General features: G+C 48.6%; 3 long non-coding RNA genes across 4 annotated transcripts; all 3 read left to right on the top strand.

Annotated features, from left to right (window-relative positions):
• The first annotated feature begins 1,320 nt into the window (after positions 1-1,320).
• On the top strand, positions 1,321-19,715 carry LOC139801762 (uncharacterized). 2 transcript variants are annotated; one of them, XR_011728298.1, is made up of 4 exons: positions 1,321-1,339; positions 1,410-1,450; positions 19,443-19,489; positions 19,609-19,715. It is a non-coding gene; the product is annotated as an uncharacterized lncRNA (long non-coding RNA). The 2 variants fall into 2 exon arrangements; XR_011728297.1 differs by lacking the exon at positions 1,321-1,339 and having other exon boundaries at positions 1,372-1,450.
• LOC139801761 (uncharacterized) lies at positions 14,161-17,750 on the top strand. Its single transcript, XR_011728296.1, has 4 exons — positions 14,161-14,224; positions 17,169-17,220; positions 17,316-17,365; positions 17,419-17,750. It is a non-coding gene; the product is annotated as an uncharacterized lncRNA (long non-coding RNA).
• A 110-nt stretch (positions 19,716-19,825) lies between the features above and the next one.
• Positions 19,826-20,106, top strand: LOC139801764 (uncharacterized). Its single transcript, XR_011728299.1, has 3 exons — positions 19,826-19,868; positions 19,943-19,983; positions 20,057-20,106. It is a non-coding gene; the product is annotated as an uncharacterized lncRNA (long non-coding RNA).
• Positions 20,107-23,164: the final 3,058 nt, after the last annotated feature.

The following is a 23,164-nucleotide window of genomic DNA, read 5'->3' on the forward strand; positions in this document are numbered from 1 at the left end:
TATTCCGCACGACGAGTCTAAATTGCAGATCGGTCTCGTGACTTGGAAGTTTCTTGATGGCTGTCTTCTGCAATGTCATTCTCAATTGCATTGTCATCTGATCTCTGTCCATCCAGTTTCCCTGAGCGGGACTCATTCCCCGCATCCTTGCGTCCTCAGGTCTTGAAGGCGGCTTCTCGGGCACCTGTCGCTTCATTCCCTCTCTTTGCAGACGCATCGCTGTAGGTCTTATTGCCCAAAAGTCTTGGATTCCAGAGTCCCTCTTCTTGCTGCGAGTTTTATCTTGAGTTTGAGTCTTGTGACTCACATGCCTTTGTCCTGGGTCAGTCTGTGCCTGTGAGTGTTTGGTTTGGAGCTGCCCTGCCCGCTGTGTAGGATCAGGGGCCATGGGAAGCGCCACAACCTGACCGACTCGGTGTTGAGCAGCTTCCCAGTGATTTGCATAATCCTGTTTTTCAGGTCCCACCTGTCAATGACCATCAAGAAACAGATGGAGGAGGAGAGGAGGCCGCTATCCAAAGGTTGGTCAGGGTGTGCAGTTGGTGGGAAGCTGCCTCCCTTGGCTACCTGACCACATTATAGTTTGTTGTCATTTTGAAGGTGGAAGCGGTGAGCGAAGTGGGACATGGACACCAGAGGTGGCTGTGGAAAGGTGAGCAAAGGCTGATGGGCCGGAGGAGTGGTGACTTCTCAGGTGTTGTATTATTGGTTGGTCTTGAACATCCCTTGTTGTTTGTGGTTTTTTTCAGGTGCACTCCTAACCTTGTTTTGGCACCCCAAAGAGATGGCAGGCAGATGGGTGGGAGGCCGAGGTAAAGGAGCAGGAGATGGACATCACAGTGGCCTGGTTGTTGCTGGGGGCAATATCTCAACTTGCTTTGAGTTTTGCAGGTGTCACACACAGCGACAGTTCTAAAAGCCACGTCTGTTCTCTGAGGTCAGATTTGCTGTCAGTTATTGCACACGGTTCTTTGAGTAATACTCAGGAGACTGCTTTTAATTTATCAGTACCTCTTTTGGTAGAAAACAAAGAATCAGTGCACGCTGTTGTCTGCACAGCTGAAGTGGGACACAGAGTTGACACAGACTATTCACTTTCAACTCAAGAACAAGGGTAATAAAAGGAAGCAGGTTCAAATAATGCGTAGTTAAGCTACGGTTACTAGATGGTCACATGGGATGACAGGCGACCAGTCAAGTAATTACAGAAAACCTACTTTTGCAGCATGGGGACGCCCCAATTTAAATTTCAAGTAGCAACACCACACCCACACGGCAGGAAATCGGGAGATGCTGAGCCATGTGACAAAGCCATGTCTTTGAGGAGCAGTTGGAGAAGGTGAGATGTCTGTGGGTTGGTCAGCCATGTGTTAACATAAACTCTGTTAAATGTTTCCCTTATCTTTCAGGTGCTGTGCGTGCCACCTTTGGAACCAGATGAGCATTGAATGTGAGCTGGGGTGCTAGAGAATGGGTTCATGGAGGTGGTGAATACTGATCAGCAGAACAGTAATTCTTTTTCTTGGTCTTTTAGGTGTCCAAAGCAGGTGGTGGCCACAGCATTCAACTCTGGTTTGAGGAGGTGAGTGGAACTGGGTGGGGCTCTGTGGGAAAAAATCCGCGGAGGCTTAAGGGACGACACGCAGTCACCAGTACGGTTAAAGCAAAGTCATTTATTAACAGTGGACACTCGCTTTATATAGAGCCTTCGTTTATATAACGATATCTTGCAGGTGGCTGTATCTTGGACACAAATTCTGTTCTCACAGAACTTCTGCTGGCTACCTCATTATCCTGTTGTTATTCTTTTCTACTGCCAGCTCCCTTATCTTTTTCCCATAGCTCATCTTTCAGTAACCTTGCAACTGGGTCTCAAGGCCCTTAGTTTACTCTAACTAAAGCTAAATAGTCAGGATTGCTCACATGTCGTCTGTTTTCTTCCAGACAGTTTCCCAACAGGGCTCTTTTGAGGTGGTGGGTGTGTAGTATTAGTGGTTGTTGATGGCTGAAGTGCACCTTATTGGTGACAGTTTCTGATTTTCCTTTTTTTTTATTGTAGGAGATGAAGAGGAACATGCCCGTCAGACAGCGTGGTGTTTTGCTTGACATAGATCCAAAACCACCATCGCTCAGGAAGATAAGTTGAGGGACTGAACTGAATTGCTGAGGTTGGGAGTTGTTGCAGAGGGGGTGCTGAAGTTTCCTGAGCAAAGCCTTGTGTGGGCTGCCTGTTGATTGGGGCTATATCTCAGCGTGTGGCTTTTGCTTTGACTTTTGCGGGTGCCACACACTGCCTTGGAGGTACAAAACCACGTGTAGAGGAGCAGTTGGAGAAGGTGAGATGGTTGTGGGCCAGGTCAGACAGGTGTTTAATGTCAATTCAGTTAAGTGTTTCTCTTTGTTTTGCCGGTGTTTTTTTGGTGTGAGATTGGGTTTTTTTGTTTCTTGTTTCTTTTTTGTGTGTGTTTTGTTTTTGTCACCTTTGGAGCTGAGTGTTGGAGGTAAGCTGGGGTGGTAATTTAGGAGGTTCATGTAGGTAGTGACTTCTTTCAAGCCAAACAGTGGTTTTGTGTATTTTAGGTGCCCTTCATTGATGAGTCCTGCAGTGCCTAATTCTGTGATGAGCAGGTGGGTGAGACCTCACAGGACTCTTGAGAAGCTGGCTCTTCTCTAAGAGGATGGTGCTGGCTCACGTTGGAATTTCTGGTGACAATTATTATGTGTGGTGATGTGGTTTGTTTGTTTGTTTGTTTGTTTTCAACAGATGATGAACAGGGAACTTGCAGCTGCAGGAACATCCCTGTGGATGGTTTTGTGTTTCCTTGATGACCATGGTTTTGGACTCCTACCACCAAAGATAAGTGGAGGGACTGGGGATGGGCAGAAGGGACAAAGCTGGGAGTGGCAGGGAGTGGTTTTGAAGTTAGAATCGACGAGAGGGTTGTCTGGGAGGAGCTTGCTTTGGTCAGGTGAAGGGGGCAGATGAGTTTACAGCATTGGTTTGGTGTGGGCAGGGCAGCTCCAGCTTTTGTGTGTGGTGGTGTGTACTTCGTGTTATCTGTCTTGAGTGTTTTATAACTTCCTCGTCCCTTGATGTCCTCTTTGTCCTCACAGAGCAAGTCCCTCATCTTGGGCATCATCCCTGGAAGGTCTTCTCTCATCAGCACACTACTCGTCAGCAGCATCTTTTTCTTTCATGACAAGTTAAACACATGGATTATTCTTGCATCTGGGAAGTTTCTTGATGGTGGTATTCTGAAACACTTTTCCATATTAATCAGCATCTCTGGTCATGGATTTTTGCAGGGTAGCCCTTGTTCTCTGCATCCTTAGGTCTTGAAGCCTGGGTTGGTGGGCATCTGTTGCTTCAGCCCCTCGCTTCACAACTGCATTGCTGTAGGTCTTCTTGCCCAACAGTCTTGGATCCCAGAGATATTCTTCTTACTCAGTGTTCTCTTGAGATCAAGTCTCATGATTTGCAGGGCTGTGTCTGGAGTTGGTCTGAGTATTTGACTTGGAGCTGCTCTTCCCAGTGTTGTAGGGTCAGGGTTTTTTGGAAGAGACCTAAAGGACTAGTCCAGCACTGTTGAGCAGTGTTCCAGTGACTTGTGTATCACCATTTTTCAGATCCCATGTGACAAGAATGTACATGAAAGAGCGGGAGGAGAGAAGAGCACCATCCAAAGGTAAGTCAGAGCTTGGTGTTGGAGTGAAGGTCCCTCTCCTGGCTACCTGGCTCCATTATGGTCTGTTTGTCCTTTTGAAGGTGAGAGCAGCCAAGGAAGCAGAACATCTGTTCCGGAGGTGGCTCTGGCAAGGTGAGCAAAGGCTGGTGTGCTGGAGGAGCAGTTATTTCTCAGGTGTTTTATTGTCATTGAAGGCATTGGCATCACCTTTTGTGTTTTCCAGGTGTCCTCCAAACCTACTTTTGGCACCCCGCAAGGATGGCAGGCAGATGGGTGAGAGGCTGAGGTAAAGGGGCAGGAGGTGGACATCACAGAGGGCTGGCTGTTGTTAGAGGCACTACCTCAGCATGTGCCTTTTGCTTTGACTTTTGCAGGTGCCACAACCATCCTTGGAGGGACAAAGACACACATTTAGGAGCGGTTGGAGAAGGTGAGATGGTGGTGGGCTGGGTCAGCCATGTATTTTACATCAAGTCACTTAAGCGTTTCCTTTTGTTTTTGCAGGCGCTGTGCGTGCCACCTTTGGAACCGGATGAGCACTGAAGTTGAGTTGAGTTGGTAGCGAAGGGTTCATGGGGCTGGTGACTTCTGATCAGCAGAACAGGAACTCTTTTTCTTGGTGTTTCAGGTGCCCCAATCAATGGTGGCGATAGCGTTCAACTCTGGAACAAGAAGGTGTGTGGTATACCGTGGGGCTCCCTCGAGGAGGTGAGTGCAGCGGAAGTAGCGTGTGTTGGCTTAAGTGGGACTTGTGCCAGCGCTGTTTGTGATCTGTGGGTTGTGTTTTTTTCCTTTTCTACATATAGGGGATGAAGAGGAACCGTGCAACTGGAAGCACATCCCAGTCAAACAATGTGGTTTTCGTTACTGACCATGGCTTTGTGCTGCTATCGCTCTTGAAGATAAGTTGAGAGCCCAGGGGTGGGTGGGGAGGGGCTGAGCAGAGGAGTCGAGGTTGGGAATTGCAGGTGGTGTTTTGAAGTTAGTGTAGGGGAGAGGGTTGTCTGGGAGCAGCCCCCTTTGGGTGGGTGAAGGGAACAGGTTACTTTTCAGTATGATTCCAGCATGGGCAGGGCAGCTCCAGCCTCGGTCTGTGGGGTTGTGTGTTTTGTGTTGTCAGTCTTTGTTGTCTTAGAGCTTCCTCAGGCCTTGATGGTCCTCTGTGTCCTCACAGAGCAAGTCCTGCATCTTGGGCATCATCCCTGGAAAGCCTTTCCTGCTCAGCACGGTGCTAATCAGCAGCGTGTTATTCCGCACGACGAGTCTAAATTGCAGATCGGTCTCTTGACTTGGAAGTTTCTTGATGGTTGTCTTCTGTAATGTCATTCTCAATTGCATTGTCATCTGATCTCTGTCCATCCAGTTTCCCTGAGCGGGACTCATTCCCCGCATCCTTGCGTCCTCAGGTCTTGAAGGCGGCTTCTCGGGCATCCGTCGCTTCATTCCCTCTCTTTGCAGACGCATCGCTGTAGGTCTTATTGCCCACAGGTCTTGAATTCCAGAATCCCTCACAGGACAAGTAATATTGAACATCATCCCCATGGTGTGGAACACATTTAGTCATCATCATCATACTGCCATCTGGCTCCTTCTTTTCTTGCATCTTGCAGATTTCTTGATATTCATCTTTTGTAATCATTCTTTATGAATGAATGAGCATCCCTGGTCATGAATTTTCTATATCTGCAACCTTGTCTCTGCGCCCTTAGGTCTTGATGCTAGTCTTCTTGTACATCTGATATGTTATTTTGAAGAGTAATTATTGTAACAGGAAGTGTTCTATGACACTTGATGTCACCATGGGGCCTCCTTGCCTCACCCTTGCATCCCTGTAGATCTTCTTGGCCAACTTCTTGGAGCCCAGAGTAATTCTTTTTGGGAGTTTTCTATTAATGTTTCATCTTGTAGTTTGCAGTGGTGTGTCTTGGGTTGGTCTGTGTTTGTGTGTTTGGCCTGGAGCTGCTCTGCCCAGAGTGTAGAGTGGGGATATTGAAGAGCCATAAGGGTCTCTGGTGATGTTTGTGTGCCTTGCGTTTTTAGGCCACAATTTTACAGTGATCTTAGGTAGAGCAGCCATAGTCAGGCTGGGTGGGCAGTTGCTTTGATGGTGTTTGAAGGTGATGGGACCCTCATGAGAGGGTTTTTCCTGTGCAGTGCAGGAGACTGACCCTCTCAGTAGTTAACGGTTGTACGTGTATGGGTTTAAAGTTTTGGGGCTGTGTTTGTTAATGGCATGAGGGTAGTAGTACTCTAGATGGGTTTCCTAACTAGGATTGAGATGTCTGGAATTGTCTGTCCATTGCTCAGCATTCCAGTGACTTGTGTAACACTTTCTTTCAGATGCAAAGGACGAATATGCGCTCGTAAGAAGAAACGAGGGAGCAGAGCGCAGTCAGGTCAGTCAGTGTGTAGTGCTGGAGGGATTGTGCTTCGGGTAGCTACCTGATTACAGTGTGTGTTTAACTCATTTTGAAGGTAGAAGCAGTAAGCAAAGTGGGATAGTCACTGAAGGTGACGGGGGTGAGGTGTGTGATGACTAGTGGGACCAAAGAGCAGTTATTTTTTGGGTGTGTTGTTGAAGTTAGAAGCATCGGTTGATGCTTATAGGTTCTATTGTAGTCACCATGTGACAATAGGAAAATTGCAGATGCTGCATATGCAAATTGCCAAGGTAAAGGAGTAAGAGATGGGAATTGTTGCAGGCAGGGTGCTGTTTGAGGCAGCATCTTGGTATCTTTAAGACTTTAAATGGGGCTCAGAACAACAAGCTGCTTGGTACGTTCTTTTTGTTTTTTGCAAATATTGTAAGCAGGCTCACTGGGACAAAGCTGCTGACTATAGCAAGTAGTCCGAGGTAAGGTCAGTGTCAAAGAGCAGAGAATAACTTGGCTACTCAGTGAAGCAGTTACTTTTTTACATGAACTTTGTAGGCCACTTTTGGGATGGGATGAGCATTTGAGGTGAGCTGGTGTAGTAGTGAGGATGAACATGGAGCTGGTGACTTCCTTCAAGTATAACTGTCATTTTGTCTCTTGGTGTAGCTTGGGTTCCACAAGCAATGACAGATGCAGTATCTGGCATCGAATGGGTACAGAGGAGGTGAGGGGAAGCCCATGTTGATAATCACAGAATTACCTCTATTAGAAAAGACCTTCAAGATCATAGAGTCCAACCGTTAACCCAACACTGACAAGAACTTAAGCCGCATCCTTAAGTGCTATTTCTATATGACTTGGGGGGTGTCTTTAGGGATGACGAGTACTTCAAGGGATGGTGAAGGAGGTTGTTGCAGAAGAGGTTTGTCAACCTGTAGGATTCTTCCGGATGCTTCCTGGTGGCACTCTGCTTTGTGGAAGATGAAGACGAGCCTGGTGATTGCAGAAATATACCAGTTACCTGATGTGCCTTTTCTTGAGGAAGGAATCTGATCCCTGGCCTGCTGCAAGCTAAGCTGGGAGACCAGGAACAACTGCCCTTCAGCATGAATATTGATAGAAGATGGGAAGAGAGAGTCCAAACCAGAAATGCCTCTCATTCAAAGATGTTGCATTTTGGAAACTCTCCATCAGAGCAGATCCCAAAAGAGTCTGTGGAAGTCACCAGCAACAAGACTCCTTCCTCCTTCAAAAAAAAAAGAGAAAGTCATTCTCAAGATGGAAGCACAGTACATCTTACTCAGGTTGATGGTGTTTCTGGCTTTGTGGGTCACAATTGCAGCAGTTGAGATGATGAAAATGCATTCCTCTGCACGTTTTGGTACATCCAGATGTATTAACAAAGCAGAGAGGCCTTTTTGTTAAGTTTATATACTGCAGCAGTGGGGATTTGTTTGACTCCTACAGTTTTACGCTCCCTTCTCTCCATCATCCTTCAAAAATTAAGGCCAAAGAGTTATCACAGATTTTTTAGTATCATAAATGTAACAAAAACAGTGGTATAAAGTACAAACTGCATTGTTTAGACGCTAAGAGACCCCATAATGCTTTAGATCTCATATATTACCCAGTTTAGTTAATTATCTATTCTAAATCTTTGAACAAATAGACAATGGATGCTGCAGGTATCTTTTGCTGGTGTTTTGATGGAGTGCTCTGAAGTACTATGTTTCTGTCTCTCTCTAAATGGGATATTTCCCTGGGGGTTTGGTAGCATCTCCTTTTGGGCAGCTATCCCGGTTGTGTAACACAACAAAAATTCCTGGTCAAATTATCCCTGTGTTTGAGATAGAAAATGTAATGGTATCAGTGAACAGTTGTACAAGTTACATGAATGCAGAAAGGAAGTGAAATACTTGCCTGTAGAAGTATTTAAATAGGATATGTATAAACATGTGGACACCTCACGAGCAGATGGTGAATTTATTTTTTTACTTTCAAGCATCATTTTTTTACTTTCAGCTTTGCTGTCTAAGCAGGATGCGAGGCCGCTACTGTTGCAGTGTGTGTGTAGGTGTCTCTCGTGATACAAGTAGAGGCAGCCATACAGGGTTCTCTACCCCAGCAGTGGAATAAGGAAGGATGGAAGCTTTTCCTGCCCCCAGCAAGAGCGTTGCTTTGATGTTACGAATGTAATGACAAATCCTGCCTAATAGTCTTCATAGATGTGCTTTAAGCACTGGAGTTACAGTGGGGAGGGGTAAAGGGCTTGTGAGGGCTGTCAGGCTGTCTGGTAGAGGTGAGGGGGGAGTGTGGGACCAGGAGGGACAGGGGATATTTTGCTCCAGGGAGTCTGTGTGAGTGTATCAAAGCTGATGTATAGGTCAAAGCAGATATTGGATGTGTAAATGGGTATTTAAATGCTTGCTGGCTTGCTGACAGACACCAGTCCTCCAGCAACTGGAAACAGCATGTGAAGCAGCCAAACACACTCTCTATTTTGGGCCTTTAGATGTTCCCCATTACTCAGCTGCACTCTATGTTCTTTTTTTGTCCTCCTGTAACCAGAAGCAGCCATGTTCTCTGTAGTGAAATGAGGCAACCAGGTGCCACTAATTGCCAGGTAGTGGGCATGAGCTTGTGTTAAGCCTACCTGTGCCTGATTAGGGCGGGCCCCAACTGCAGATGAGCAGGATTAGGGGGCCAATAAAAGGTGAAGCCTGGAGCACAATCTCAGCTCATTCCTGAGCAAGCCAGCAGAGAGGTTAGCTGATCCCGGAGCAGTAGCTCTGAGCCAGGCTAGGCAACCCTGAGGGCAATAGACTCAGAGCACTCTTCATGAGTTTCTGCTGGGACACCTGTTTGGACCTTGGAGGGCCGTGCCCTAAGAGAGGTTCGTCTTGCAACAGTTCTCTCTTTTGGTGCTCAAGCAACAAGGTAAGGTGGGGCTTAATGGATAAGAGGTAATGGGGAAATTCTGATTGGACATAAGAAGTTCATTTTTCACCATCTGGACAGTAAAAGATTGGAATGGTCTCCCAGGAGAAGCGGTAGATTCCCCCCGTTGTAGAAAGTGTTAGAACATCAAATCCATAGTATTAGGTAGAGGGAAGGACCAGATGGTCTTTGAGGGTCCCTTCCAACACGAGTGATTAAATGAATCTATGAAGTAAGAGAGAAAATTGTCAGGTTTTGGCGAAGATCAGAGGATCTCCCACATGGTGTCTTTCTACGCTCAGGGGACATTGGGGGTTCTTAAATTTTTAACTTTCAGTTTGTCCGATGGCCGGAGACTCACTCGTAGTTTTTCGTTAAAAAGAGGGCCGACTTCCGGTAACGACATGGCCGACTTCCGGTGACTCATTTGTAGTTTTTCGGTAAAAAGATGGCCGACTTCCGGTAGCAAAATGGCCAACTTCCGGTGACTCATTTGTAGTTTTCCGGTAAAAAAGACGGCCGACTTCTGGTAAGAAGATGAACGACTTCCGGTGACTCATTTGTAGTTTTTCGCTGAAAAGACGGTCGACTTCCGGAAACAAAATGGCCGTTTTCCGGAGACTCATTTGTAGTTTTCCGGTAAAAAGATGGCCGACTTCCGGTAGCAAAATGGCCGACTTCCGGAGACTCATTTGTAGTTTTCCGGTAAAAAGATGGCCGACTTCTGGTAACAAGATGGCCGACTTCCGGTGACTCATTTGTAGTTTTTCGGTAAAAAGATGGCCGACTTCCGGTAACAAGATGGCCGACTTCCGGAGACTCATTTGTAGTTTTCCGCTGAAAAGATGGCCGACTTCCGGTACCAAAATGGCCGACTTCCGGAGACTCGTTTGTAGTTTTCCGGTAAAAAGATGTCCGACTTTTGGTAATAAGATGGCCGACTTCCGGTGACTCATTTGTAGTTTTTCGGTAAAAAGATGGCCGACTTCCGGTAACAAGATGGCCGACTTCCGGAGACTCGTTTGTAGTTTTTCGCTAAAAAGATGCCCGACTGCCCGTCAATGGTTTTGTATCTTCTTATATTCAGTGCGTGGCAGTGTGTATTGGGGTGTTCAATTCTTAGCAGTCATCGGATTGTTTCGTTTTTGGAGACAGCGCATCTGACACGTAGGACCAATCTTAACCCTGTTATGTGAGGTAACAAGGGAAAAGGGTGAGTTTGCAGAAGTGAACAGCAGGGTGATTTGGAATTAACAGAAGAGGCTTAACAAAAGGTTTTGGATTTATGATCCTCAGAAATAAGACGAGATCTCAAACAAATCTGTAAACGGGTTACACAGAACTTGGAGCCCAGGGGAGAAAATTACCAGAAGCAGAAAACAACTCCACTTTGAGAGTTATTAGTGTTATAAATGACTGGGACTCAATATTCTGTTAATAGTTTAATTTAATTAATAAAATTGCAATAAGCAAAACAGCGCTGGGTGCGTGGGGAGTCTCCGCTCCCCTCGCACACATGCCTTAAAGTTTAATCTTTTGTCTTGCATTCCATACCTTAATATTCATAACTATTCTAATACATAGTCATGACTGTTCTAGAACAGGCTGGATTATGTTTATTGTTCTTGGAAGAGGCGGCCTTCAAAGGCATGTGCCCACTTTATCTCTGAGGGTCTTTTTGACCCCCATCTGGTGGTCGTTGGATGAAGTCAGTGTCTGCCTCAGTTTCCCCTCTCTTTGCCCTTCGATTCCGCACATGCGCTCCTTCGCTCTTTCCTGTGCAACAATCTGCAGTCAGCAGTAAAACCACCTTAAATTCAATGCTTTGTGGTGAGCAGCAAAATCAGTTTAGATTAGCACAACAGGATGTACATTGTAGTGTTTTCAGGGTACAGAAACTGTGGATGTCTTGTTTCTTGTTCCCTTAAGCTTTGTAGTTACACGAAGAACAGTTATATTTCATTCTAACGAATTCCTACGTTTGCATATTTCACAATGTTGAAGACAGATATATTATTAGTACTCTCAAAGGTGGGTTAGCAAACACTTTATAATTATTTAACCATGAGAGAGTGCAAAAGCAGCCAATATGCTGAATTGTCCAGGCAAATATTTTAGGTAACCACCAGTAGCATGTCTAGGGGAGATAGTTTAGGCAGCCCTACAATCTGCGACTTGAGCCCCAGCCAGGCCCTGGTTTCGGTCGTTAGGGGGCATAAGACCAGATGTTTTCATGTTAAGAAAAGCTCAAGTCCTTTGGACTAGCAGCAACGGGATACTCGAAAAACTGGACCCTTTCTGCCGTCCTCACCTACAAGAGGACACACCGTGTAGGATTTCCCAACTGCTGGGAAGGGTTCTCCGTGTCCTCGTAACAACCAGGGCTCCCCAGCAACCGCAGATCCAGGCAAAGTCGAACCATTACGGCAATCGGCGACACGTCTTTCTTACTCTTTATCGCTGCGCCTGTATAGTAACAATTAGATGAGTTGCTGTGTTTTGCTTTGACTTTGCTATCGCACTTCAGTTTTGTTGTTTGTTTCTGCACTTGTTCTCTTATAATTTAATACATCAGTAAATATAAACTAACTTCTTTATTTGGGTGCCTGTGTCTTTTGCGCTGACCCCGCCCATCTGGCAAAGTATCATATTAAGTAGCAGATCTATATAGACCTCAGGACAGTCTCAACTGTCCTTGAAATCTAGTGAAACCGATGCCACGTGAAACACCAAGGACAGACTAATAGAAAAGCAGCGCAGCAAGCCCCTCCCCCCTCGAGAGCCAGATAAGTCCACAGGACACGGAGACGGCAAAATGAAAGCTGAATTTCAGGAACTAGAGTTCCATATGGAGACCAGGAAGCAAATGGATCAATTTAGTTGGGGATGGCAGCAAACCGTCAGAACTTCAGGTTCAGATGAAACAACCAGTGAAATCAAAGGCACATGCAGAAGAGCCAAGAGACCAATCACCCTGGGGTAAGATGCATTTTAAAGAAACCCTTTATACAACGGGACGGGTGCGCATCATGCCGACAGGTAGCGAGGTATTAAAAGGCAGAGATAAAATACACCAACTCTGGGGCAGAGGGAGAGCATAAACTCCGCTTTACTGCCAGGGGCAAAGACCACATCCAGCCACACCCAGGGTCCTCTCCGAGGAAGCGTTCAGAAAGGGACGGGGGTCCGGTCTCCCCCTCAAGGCTCTGCCAGAGGGTCTTCCCGGACTCTTCTTCAACATTATTGCCCATCAGAGCCCTCTCATTCAGGGCACCGCTCCTTACAAGACCATCCCCACGCCGCCCCACACCCTTCGATCTCTGTGGTGCTCTTTTTAGCTCTCTTACTGAGACAGAATTCTTCTTCAGGACATCTGTACATCAACTGAACACATAGAGTTTTTCCTCGTGTCTCAGAGCCGCCTTTTACCTCTCTCACAGCACCCTTCTCTCACCACCATACCTCCGGAGGCCAACCTCACGCCCCCCCCTGGTCGGCGTCCCACAGCCACCTTCCGGCTCCATTGCGCATTTTACGCCTTTTTCGCTCTACGAGAAGCTCTTCTGACGCCGTCTGTCATTCGGTTCCCAACATCCCAGGGACGCCTGTACTCTATTAAAATCCCCTCCAGACTGCTGCTTGTGCCCCTCAGCTTTCTTCAGTGTCTTCTATCCAAAAATGACCCCTCTAACAGAACGCTGCCTTCCACTTTTAGCTTTGTTGCATAGCTCTCACCCTTCTGAGTCTTTCAGGAGACTTTGTGAGTCCATATCTGTGACCCACCCCACTTGTTCTTTCCTCTCTTCTGTCTAATACAAGCCTCCAATGACCTTTACTCTGTTAAGGTTCCCTGTGGGTTAAATTTTTACCTGGCCGTGTCGCTGAAGTAACGAGAGAGAAAAAAACCCCAAATTCCTCAGCCAGCATCCTGGAGTTTCTCTGCTTGTCCCGTAAACTGAAGAAAGAGGAGAAAACTGACTGCTTCTCCTCTGGCTGCTTTTATACCTTGTGGTAATCACCACCTCCCCTTTCCCAGGGGATTGTGGGAATAGCTGTGGGCGGTGCTTGTGGTATATAAGCCACAGCCTTTGGCTAGGGTCTTCAGTTAGCTCTTGGGCTTCTTTGAGGTCAGAGTTCTCCTACTCCTGGAGCTGACTGCAGCTGTTGAGCTGTCTGGGCTGTTTGAGAAGACTCTTTAAGGTAAGAACTTTAGAACCACTGAAAGTTAGAGCTCTTTATAGCAAGAATATGGTTGCGTGCAAATTTTTTTTTTCTATTTGTGATTTTTTTTTTTTTTTTTTTTTTTTAATGCAGTTGTTGAAGAGGAACCTTAAAACTGCAGGAACGTGCTAGTCAGACAACGTGGTTTTGTTGCTGGACATAAATTTAGACCCACAGGCCTCTGAAAGCTAAGTACAGGAACTTGGTTGCAGAGGGACTGAGGCTTGGAGTTGCAGCAGGGATTTTGAAGATGGCATCTGGGAGAGGGCTGTCTACAATCAGCCCCCTTTGAGTGGGTGAATAGAGCGTGTTAGTTTCCAGGGCAGGGCAGCTCCAGCCTTGGTGTGTGGGGTTGTGTATTTTGTGTTGTCTGTCTTTGTCTTAGAGCTTTCTCCGGTCTTGATGGTCTTCTGTGTGTTCTCACAGAGCAAGTCTCGCATCTTGGGCATCATCCCTGCACAGCCTTTCCCGATCATCATGGTGCTGATCAGCAGCATCATCTGTCAAAATTGCAGATCGGTCTCTGTACTTGGAAGTTTCTTGATGGTTGTCTTCCGCAATGTCATTCTCAATTGCGTTGTCATCTGATCTCTGTCCACCCAGTTTCCCTGAGGGGGACTCATTCCCCGCATCCTTGCATTCTCAGGTCTTGAAGGTGGCTCCTCGGGCATCCGTCGCTTCGTTCCCTCGCTTTGCAGACGCATCGCTGTAGGTCTTATTGCCCAAAAGTCTTGGATTCCAGTGTCCCTCTTCTTGCTGCAAGTTTTATCTTGAGCTCAAGTCTTGTGACTCACATGGCTGTGTCTTTGGTCAGTCTGTGCCTGTGAGTGTTTGGCTTGGAGCTGCCCTGCCTGCTGTGTAGGATCAGGGGCCATGGGAAGTGCCATTAACTGACCGACTCAGTGCTGAGCAGCTTCCCAGTTTGCATAATCCCGTTTTTCAGGTCCCACGTGTCAATGACCATCAAGAAACAGATGGAGGAGGAGAGGAGGCCGCCATCCAAAGGTTGGTCAGGGTGTGCAGTTGGTGGGAAGGTGCCTCCTTTGGCTGTTCCACCGCATTATGGTGTGTTGTCATTTTGAAGGCGGAGGCGGCGAGCGAAGCGAGATACGGACACCGGAGGTGGCTGTGGCAAGGTGAGCAAAGGCTGGTGGGCTGGAGGAGCAGTTATTCTCAGGTGTTGTATTATTGGCTGGTCATGAACATCCCTTGTTGTTTGTGGTTTATTTCAGGTGCACTCCTAACCCTGTTTTGGCACCCCAAAGAGATGGCAGGCAGATGGGTGAGAGGCCGAGGAAGGAAGGAAGCAGGAGATGGACATCACAGTGGGCTGCTTGTTGTTGGGGACAATATCTCGGCGTGTGCCTTTTGCTTTGACTTTCGCAGGTGTCACACACAGTGCCGGAGTGACAAAGCCATGTCTTGAGGAACAGTCGGAGAAGGTGAGATGTCTGTGGGCTGGGTCAGCCATGTATTAACATCAACTCTGTTAAAGGTTTCCCTTATGTTTCAGGTGCTGTGCGTGCCACCTTTGGAACCGGATGAGCACTGAAGGTGAGCTGGGGTGGTAGAGAGTGGGTTCATGGAGCTGGTGGCTGCTGATCAGCAGAACAGTAACTCTTTCTCTTGGTCTTCTAGGTGCCCAAAGCAGTGGTGGACACAGCATTCAACTCTGGATCAAGGAGGTGAGTGGAACTGGGTGGGGCTCTTTTGAGGCGGTGCGTGTAGTGTAAGTGGTTGTTAATGGCTGAAGTGCACCTTATTGGTGACACTGTTTCTGATTTTCCTTTCTTTCTGATTGCAGGTGATGAAGACGAACATGCCCGTCAGACAGCGTGGTGTTTTGCTGGACATAGATCCAAAACCACCATCCCTCAGGAAGATAAGTTGAGGGACTGAACTCAAGTGCTGAGGTTGGGAGTCGTTGCAGAAGGGATCTGGAAGTTTTCTGAGCAAAGGCTGGTGTGGGCTGCCTGTTTTTTTAGGCAGTATCTCGGCACGTGCTTTTGCTTTGACTTTTGCAGGTGCCACGCAAAACCACGCGTTGAGGAGCAGTCGGGGGAGGTGAGATGGTTGCAGGCTGGCTCATCCCGAGATTTTGCTTCAACTCGGTTAAGGGTTTCCCTTTGTTTTTGCAGGAGCTGCGCGTGCCACCTTTGGAGGGGGAAGAGCGCTGGAGGTGAGACGGGATGGTAACGAGGAGGCTCGATCTGACAAGCAGAACGGGAATTTTGTGTCTCCTGGTGTTTCAGGTGCCAGAAGCGATGGTGGCCATAACGTGTGGAAGGGGAAGGTGAGCAGGGCGAGTCGGGGGCTATGAGGAGCTTGTGGAAGGGGTTGGTATTTAGCTGACGTCCTATTTCTGGTGGCACTGCCGTTTGTTGTTGCAGATGCTGAGGAGGAACTCTGTGGTTTTGGGAAGATTCCCGTCAGCCAATGTGGGTTACTTTTCTGTCCAGTGCTTCAGAGCCTCCGCCGTTTGAAAGGTAAGAGAAAGGGAGGATGGTTGGGGAGGGTCTGCGTGGAGGGGTCAAGGTTAGGAATCGCCGGCTCGGGTTTTAAAGTTACTGTAGGGGAGCGAGCTGTCCAGAAGCGGTGCCCTTTGGGTGGTTGAAGGGAGCCTGTCCCTCCCTGGCCTGATGCTAGCAAGTGCCAGGAACTGTATGAGGACTGGAGGTGAGGTGGTAGTGCAGGGCTTGTGGAGCTGGTGTCTTCTCTCAAGCACAACAATAGTTTTGTGCCTTTTAGGTTCCCTGAATGACGATGCCTACAGCGTTCAACTCTGGAAAGCGTGGGCGAGTGGGACGTTGCAGGGCTCTTCTGCGAAGCTGGGACATTTGGAAGGGAATGGGGCTGGCTGATGTTGGACTTATTGCTGAATATTCTGGTAGGTGTTTTGGTGTTGTGGTTATGTGTGTGGAGTTTTTTTGTTTGCTTGTTTTGGTGTTGTGGTGTGACTTTTATTTTTTAATGCAGGTGTCAAAGGGGAACCTTGCAAGTTGAGGATTATTCTGGGCTGCTCCTGTCTATTTTCCTGGCTAACCATGACTTTGGAGAGCCAGTCCTCTGAAAGATAAGTTGAGGGACCAGTGGTGTAGAGGGGTCAAGGCTGGTGGGAGTTGTGGAAGGGGTTTTGAAGTTAGTGTAGGGGAGAGGGCAGGCTCCTTTGGTCAGGTGAAGGAAGTGGGTTAATTTCTGATGTGATGCCAGTGTGGGCAGGGCAGCTCCAGCCTTGGTGTGTGGTGGTGTGTAGTTTGTGTTGTATGTCTTTGTCTTAAAGTTTTCTCAGGGCTTGATGTCCTCTCAGAGCAAGTCCCACATCTTGACCCTCATCCCTGCAAGGCCTTTACTCATCAGCACAGTCCTAGTCAGCAGCATCTTCTTCTTGTGTGACAAGTTTGAAGTGTAGATAGGTCTTTCATCTGGGAAGCTTCCTGATGGTCATCTTCTGAAACATCATCGCCACCTGCATCAGCATCATCTCTGGTCGTGGATTTTCCCAGAGTGGGACTTTGTTCCCCGCATCCTCGTGTCATCAGGTCTTGAAGCCCGGGTTCTTCGGCGTCCCTTGATTCAGCCTCTCGTTTTGCAGTTGCATTGCCGTAGGTCTTCTTGCCCAACAGTCTTGGATCCCAGAGATATTCTTTTTGCTTGGTGTTCTCTTGAGATCGAGTCTCGTAATTTGGAGGGCTGTGTCTCGAACTGGTCTGAGTGTTTGGCTTGGAGCTGCCCTTCCCGGAGTTTGCTGGAAGAGCCATAACTGAATAGTTCAGCTGTTGGGCAGTGTTCCAGTGACTTGTGTATCACTGTTTTTCAGATCCCGTGTGACAAGGATGTACATGAAAGAGAGGGAGGAGAGAAGAGCGCCGTCCAAAGTTTAGTCGGTGTTGGAGTGAAGGTCCCACTCCTGGCTACCTGGCCACATTATGGTTTGTTTGTCCTTTTGAAGGTGAGAGCAGCCAAGGAAGCAGAATATCTGTTCCGGAGGTGGCTCTGGCAAGGTGAGCAAAGGCTGGTGTGCTGGAGGAGCAGTTATTTCTCGGGTGTTTTATTGTCGTTGAAGGCATTGGCATCCCCTGTTTTTTGTGTTTTCCAGGTGTCCTCCAAACCTACTTTTGGCACCCCACGAGGATGGCAGGCAGATGGGTGAGAGGCTGAGGCACTACCTCAGCATGTTCCTTTTGCTTTGACTTTTGCAGGTGCCACAACCATCCTTGGAGGGACAAAGACACACATTTAGGAGCGGTTGGAGAAGGTGAGATGGTGGTGGGCTGGGTCAGCCGTGTATTTTACATCAAGTCACTTAAACGTTTCCTTTTGTTTTTGCAGGCGCTGTGCGTGCCACCTTTGGAACCGGATGAGCGTTGAAGTTGAGTTGAGTTGGTAGCGAGGGGTTCATGGGGCTGGTGACTTCTGATCAGCAGAACAGGAACTCTTTTTCTTGGTGTTTCAGGTGCCCCAATCAATGGTGGCAATAGCGTTCAACTCTGGAAGGAGAAGGTGCGTGGTATACCATGGGGCTCCCTCGAGGAGGTGAGTGCAGCAGAAGTAGCGTGCGTTGGCTTAGGTGGGACTTGTGCCAGCGCTGTTTGCGATCTGTGGGTTGTGTTTTTTCCTCTTTACGTCTAGGGGATGAAGAGGAACCGTGCGACTGGAAGCACATCCCAGTCAAACGATGTGGTTTTTGTTACCGACCATGGCTTTGTGCTGCTGTCGCTCTTGAAGATAAGTTGAGGGCCCAGGGGCGGGTGGGGAGGGGCTGAGCAGAGGAGTCGAGGCTGGGAATTGCAGGTGGTGTTTTGAAGTTAGTGTAGGGGAGAGGGTTGTCTGGGAGCAGCCCCCTTTGGGTGGGTGAAGGAACAGGTTACTTTCCAGTGTGATTCCAGCGTGGGCAGGGCAGCTCCAGCTTTGGTGTGTGGGGTTGTGTGTTTTGTGTTGTCAGTCTTTGCTGTCTTAGAGCTTCCTGAGGCCTTGATGGTCCTCTGTGTCCTCGCAGAGCAAGTCCTGCATCTTGGGCATCCTCCCGGGAAAGCCTTTCCTGATCAGCACGGCGCTAATCAGCAGCGTGTTATTCCGCACGACGAGTCTAAATTGCAGATCGGTCTCTTGACTTGGAAGTTTCTTGATGGTTGTCTTCTGCAACGTCATTCTCAATTGCATTGCCATCTGATCTCTGTCCACCCAGTTTCCCTGAGGGGGACTCATTCCCCGCATCCTTGCATTCTCAGGTCTTGAAGGTGGCTCCTCGGGCATCTGTCGCTTCGTTCCCTCGCTTTGCAGACGCACCGCTGTAGGTCTTATTGCCCAAAAGTCTTGAGTTCCAGAGTCCCTCTTCTTGCTGCGAGTTTTATCTTGAGGTCATGTCTTGTGACTCACATGGCTGTGTCTTTGGTCAGTCTGTGCCTGTGAGTGTTTGGCTTGGAGCTGCCCTGCCTGCTGTGTAGGTTCAGGGGCCATGGGAAGCGCCGTTAACTGACCGACTCGGTGCTGAGCAGCTTCCCAGTGATTTGCATAATCCTGTTTTTCAGATCCCACATGTCAATGACCATCAAGAATCCGATGGAGGAGGAGAGGAGGCCGCCATCCAAAGGTTGGTCAGGGTGTGCAGTTGGTGGGAAGGTGCCTCCTTTGGGTGCTTGACCGCATTATGGTGTGTTGTCATTTTGAAGGCGGAGGCGGCGAGCGAAGCGAGATACGGACACCGGAGGTGGCTGTGGCAAGGTGAGCAAAGGCTGGTGGGCTGGAGGAGCAGTTATTCTCAGGTGTTGTATTATTGGCTGGTCATGAACATCCCTTGTTGTTTGTGGTTTATTTCAGGTGCACTCCTAACCCTGTTTTGGCACCCCAAAGAGATGGCAGGCAGATGGGTGAGAGGCCGAGGAAGGAAGGAAGCAGGAGATGGACATCACAGTGGGCTGCTTGTTGTTGGGGACAATATCTCGGCGTGTGCCTTTTGCTTTGACTTTCGCAGGTGTCACACACAGTGCCGGAGTGACAAAGCCATGTCTTGAGGAACAGTCGGAGAAGGTGAGATGTCTGTGGGCTGGGTCAGCCATGTATTAACATCAACTCTGTTAAAGGTTTCCCTTATGTTTCAGGTGCTGTGCGTGCCACCTTTGGAACCGGATGAGCACTGAAGGTGAGCTGGGGTGGTAGAGAGTGGGTTCATGGAGCTGGTGGCTGCTGATCAGCAGAACAGTAACTCTTTCTCTTGGTCTTCTAGGTGTCCAAAGCAGTGGTGGACACAGCATTCAACTCTGGATCAAGGAGGTGAGTGGAACTGGGTGGGGCTCTTTTGAGGCGGTGCGTGTAGTGTAAGTGGTTGTTAATGGCTGAAGTGCACCTTATTGGTGACACTGTTTCTGATTTTCCTTTCTTTCTGATTGCAGGTGATGAAGACGAACATGCCCGTCAGACAGCGTGGTGTTTTGCTGGACATAGATCCAAAACCACCATCCCTCAGGAAGATAAGTTGAGGGACTGAACTCAAGTGCTGAGGTTGGGAGTTGTTGCAGAAGGGATCTGGAAGTTTTCTGAGCAAAGGCTGGTGTGGGCTGCCTGTTGTTTTAGGCAGTATCTCGGCACGTGCTTTTGCTTTGACTTTTGCAGGTGCCACGCAAAACCACGCGTTGAGGAGCGGTCTGAGAAGGTGAGATGGTTGCAGGCTGGATCATTCAGAGATTTTGCTTCAACTCGGTTAAGGGTTTCCCTTTGTTTTTGCAGGAGCTGCGCGTGCCACCTTTGGAGGGGGAAGAGCGCTGGAGGTGAGACGGGATGGTAACGAGGAGGCTCGATCTGACAAGCAGAACGGGAATTTTGTGTCTCCTGGTGTTTCAGGTGCCAGAAGCGATGGTGGCCATAACGTGTGGAAGGGGAAGGTGAGCAGGGCGAGTCGGGGGCTATGAGGAGCTTGTGGAAGGGGTTGGTATTTAGCTGACGTCCTATTTCTGGTGGCACTGCCGTTTGTTGTTGCAGATGCTGAGGAGGAACTCTGTGGTTTTGGGAAGATTCCCGTCAGCCAATGTGGGTTACTTTTCTGTCCAGTGCTTCAGAGCCCCAGCCGTTTGAAAGGTAAGAGAAAGGGAGGATGCGTGGAGGGGTCAAGGTTAGGAATCGCCGGCTCGGGTTTTAAAGTTACTGTAGGGGAGCGAGCTGTCCAGAAGCGGTGCCCTTTGGGTGGTTGAAGGGAGCCTGTCCCTCCCTGGCCTGATGCTAGCAAGTGCCAGGAACTGAGTGAGCACTGGAGGTGAGGTGGTAGTGCAGGGCTTGTGGAGCTAGTGTCTTCTCTCAAGCACAACAATAGTTTTGTGCCTTTTAGGTTCCCTGAATGACGATGCCTACAGCATCCAACTCTGGAAAGCGTGGGCGAGTGGGACGTTGCAGGGCTCTTCTGCGAAGCTGGGACATTTGGAAGGGAATGGGGCTGGCTGATGTTGGACTTATTGCTGAATATTCTGGTAGGTGTTTTGGTGTTTTGTGATTATGTGTGTGGAGTTTTTTTTGTTTGCTTGTTTTGGTGTTGTGGTGTGACTTTTTTTTTTTAATGCAGGTGTCAAAGGGGAACCTTGCAAGTTGAGGATTATTCTGGGCTGCTCCTGTCTATTTTCCTGGCTAACCACGACTTTGGAGAGCCAGTCCTCTGAAAGATAAGTTGAGGGACCAGTGGTGTAGAGGGGTCAAGGCTGGTGGGAGTTGTGGAAGGGGTTTTGAAGTTAGTGTGGGGGAGAGGGCAGTCTGGGAGCAGGCTCCTTTGGTCAGGTGAAGGAAGTGGGTTAATTTCTGATGTGATGCCAGTGTGGGCAGGGCAGCTCCAGCCTTGGTGTGTGGTGGTGTGTAGTTTGTGTTGTATGTCTTTGTCTTAAAGTTTTCTCAGGCCTTGATGTCCTCTCAGAGCAAGTCCCACATCTTGACCCTCATCCCTGCAAGGCCTTTACTCATCAGCACAGTCCTAGTCAGCAGCATCTTCTTCTTGTGTGACAAGTTTGAAGTGTAGATAGGTCTTTCATCTGGGAAGCTTCCTGATGGTCATCTTCTGAAACATCATCGCCACCTGCATCAGCATCATCTCTGGTCGTGGATTTTCCCAGAGTGGGACTTTGTTCCCCGCATCCTCGTGTCATCAGGTCTTGAAGCCCGGGTTCTTCGGCGTCCCTTGATTCAGCCTCTCGTTTTGCAGTTGCATTGCCGTAGGTCTTCTTGCCCAACAGTCTTGGATCCCAGAGATATTCTTTTTGCTTGGTGTTCTCTTGAGATCGAGTCTCGTAATTTGGAAGGCTGTGTCTCGAACTGGTCTGAGTGTTTGGCTTGGAGCTGCCCTTCCCGGAGTTTGCTGGAAGAGCCATAACTGAATAGTTCAGCTGTTGGGCAGTGTTCCAGTGACTTGTGTATCACTGTTTTTCAGATCCCGTGTGACAAGAATGTACATGAAAGAGCGGGAGGAGAGAAGAGCGCCGTCCAAAGTTTAGTCGGTGTTGGAGTGAAGGTCCCACTCCTGGCTACCTGGCCACATTATGGTTTGTTTGTCCTTTTGAAGGTGAGAGCAGCCAAGGAAGCAGAATATCTGTTCCGGAGGTGGCTCTGGCAAGGTGAGCAAAGGCTGGTGTGCTGGAGGAGCCGTTATTTCTCGGGTGTTTTATTTTCGTTGAAGGCATTGGCATCCCCTGTTTTTTTGTTTTCCAGGTGTCCTCCAAACCTACTTTTGGCACCCCACGAGGATGGCAGGCAGATGGGTGAGAGGCTGAGGCACTACCTCAGCATGTTCCTTTTGCTTTGACTTTTGCAGGTGCCACAACCATCCTTGGAGGGACAAAAACACACATTTAGGAGGGGTTGGAGAAGGTGAGATGGTGGTGGGCTGGGTCAGCCGTGTATTTTACATCAAGTCACTTAAACGTTTCCTTTTGTTTTTGCAGGCGCTGTGCGTGCCACCTTTGGAACCGGATGAGCGTTGAAGTTGAGTTGAGTTGGTAGCGAGGGGTTCATGGGGCTGGTGACTTCTGATCAGCAGAACAGGAACTCTTTTTCTTGGTGTTTCAGGTGCCCCAATCAATGGTGGCGATAGCGTTCAACTCTGGAAGGAGAAGGTGCGTGGTATACCATGGGGCTCCCTCGAGGAGGTGAGTGCAGCAGAAGTAGCGTGCGTTGGCTTAGGTGGGACTTGTGCCAGCGCTGTTTGCGATCTGTGGGTTGTGTTTTTTCCTCTTTACGTCTAGGGGATGAAGAGGAACCGTGCGACTGGAAGCACATCCCAGTCAAACGATGTGGTTTTTGTTACCGACCATGGCTTTGTGCTGCTGTCGCTCTTGAAGATAAGTTGAGGGCCCAGGGGCGGGTGGGGAGGGGCTGAGCAGAGGAGTCGAGGCTGGGAATTGCAGGTGGTGTTTTGAAGTTAGTGTAGGGGAGAGGGTTGTCTGGGAGCAGCCCCCTTTGGGTGGGTGAAGGAACAGGTTACTTTCCAGTGTGATTCCAGCGTGGGCAGGGCAGCTCCAGCTTTGGTGTGTGGGGTTGTGTGTTTTGTGTTGTCAGTCTTTGCTGTCTTAGAGCTTCCTGAGGCCTTGATGGTCCTCTGTGTCCTCGCAGAGCAAGTCCTGCATCTTGGGCATCCTCCCGGGAAAGCCTTTCCTGATCAGCACGGCGCTAATCAGCAGCGTGTTATTCCGCACGACGAGTCTAAATTGCAGATCGGTCTCTTGACTTGGAAGTTTCTTGATGGTTGTCTTCTGCAACGTCATTCTCAATTGCATTGCCATCTGATCTCTGTCCACCCAGTTTCCCTGAGGGGGACTCATTCCCCGCATCCTTGCATTCTCAGGTCTTGAAGGTGGCTCCTCGGGCATCTGTCGCTTCGTTCCCTCGCTTTGCAGACGCACCGCTGTAGGTCTTATTGCCCAAAAGTCTTGAGTTCCAGAGTCCCTCTTCTTGCTGCGAGTTTTATCTTGAGGTCAT

This window comes from Heliangelus exortis, chromosome 12 (assembly GCF_036169615.1).
Source record: "Heliangelus exortis chromosome 12, bHelExo1.hap1, whole genome shotgun sequence".
In the NCBI taxonomy this organism is placed as follows: Eukaryota; Metazoa; Chordata; class Aves; order Apodiformes; family Trochilidae; genus Heliangelus; species Heliangelus exortis.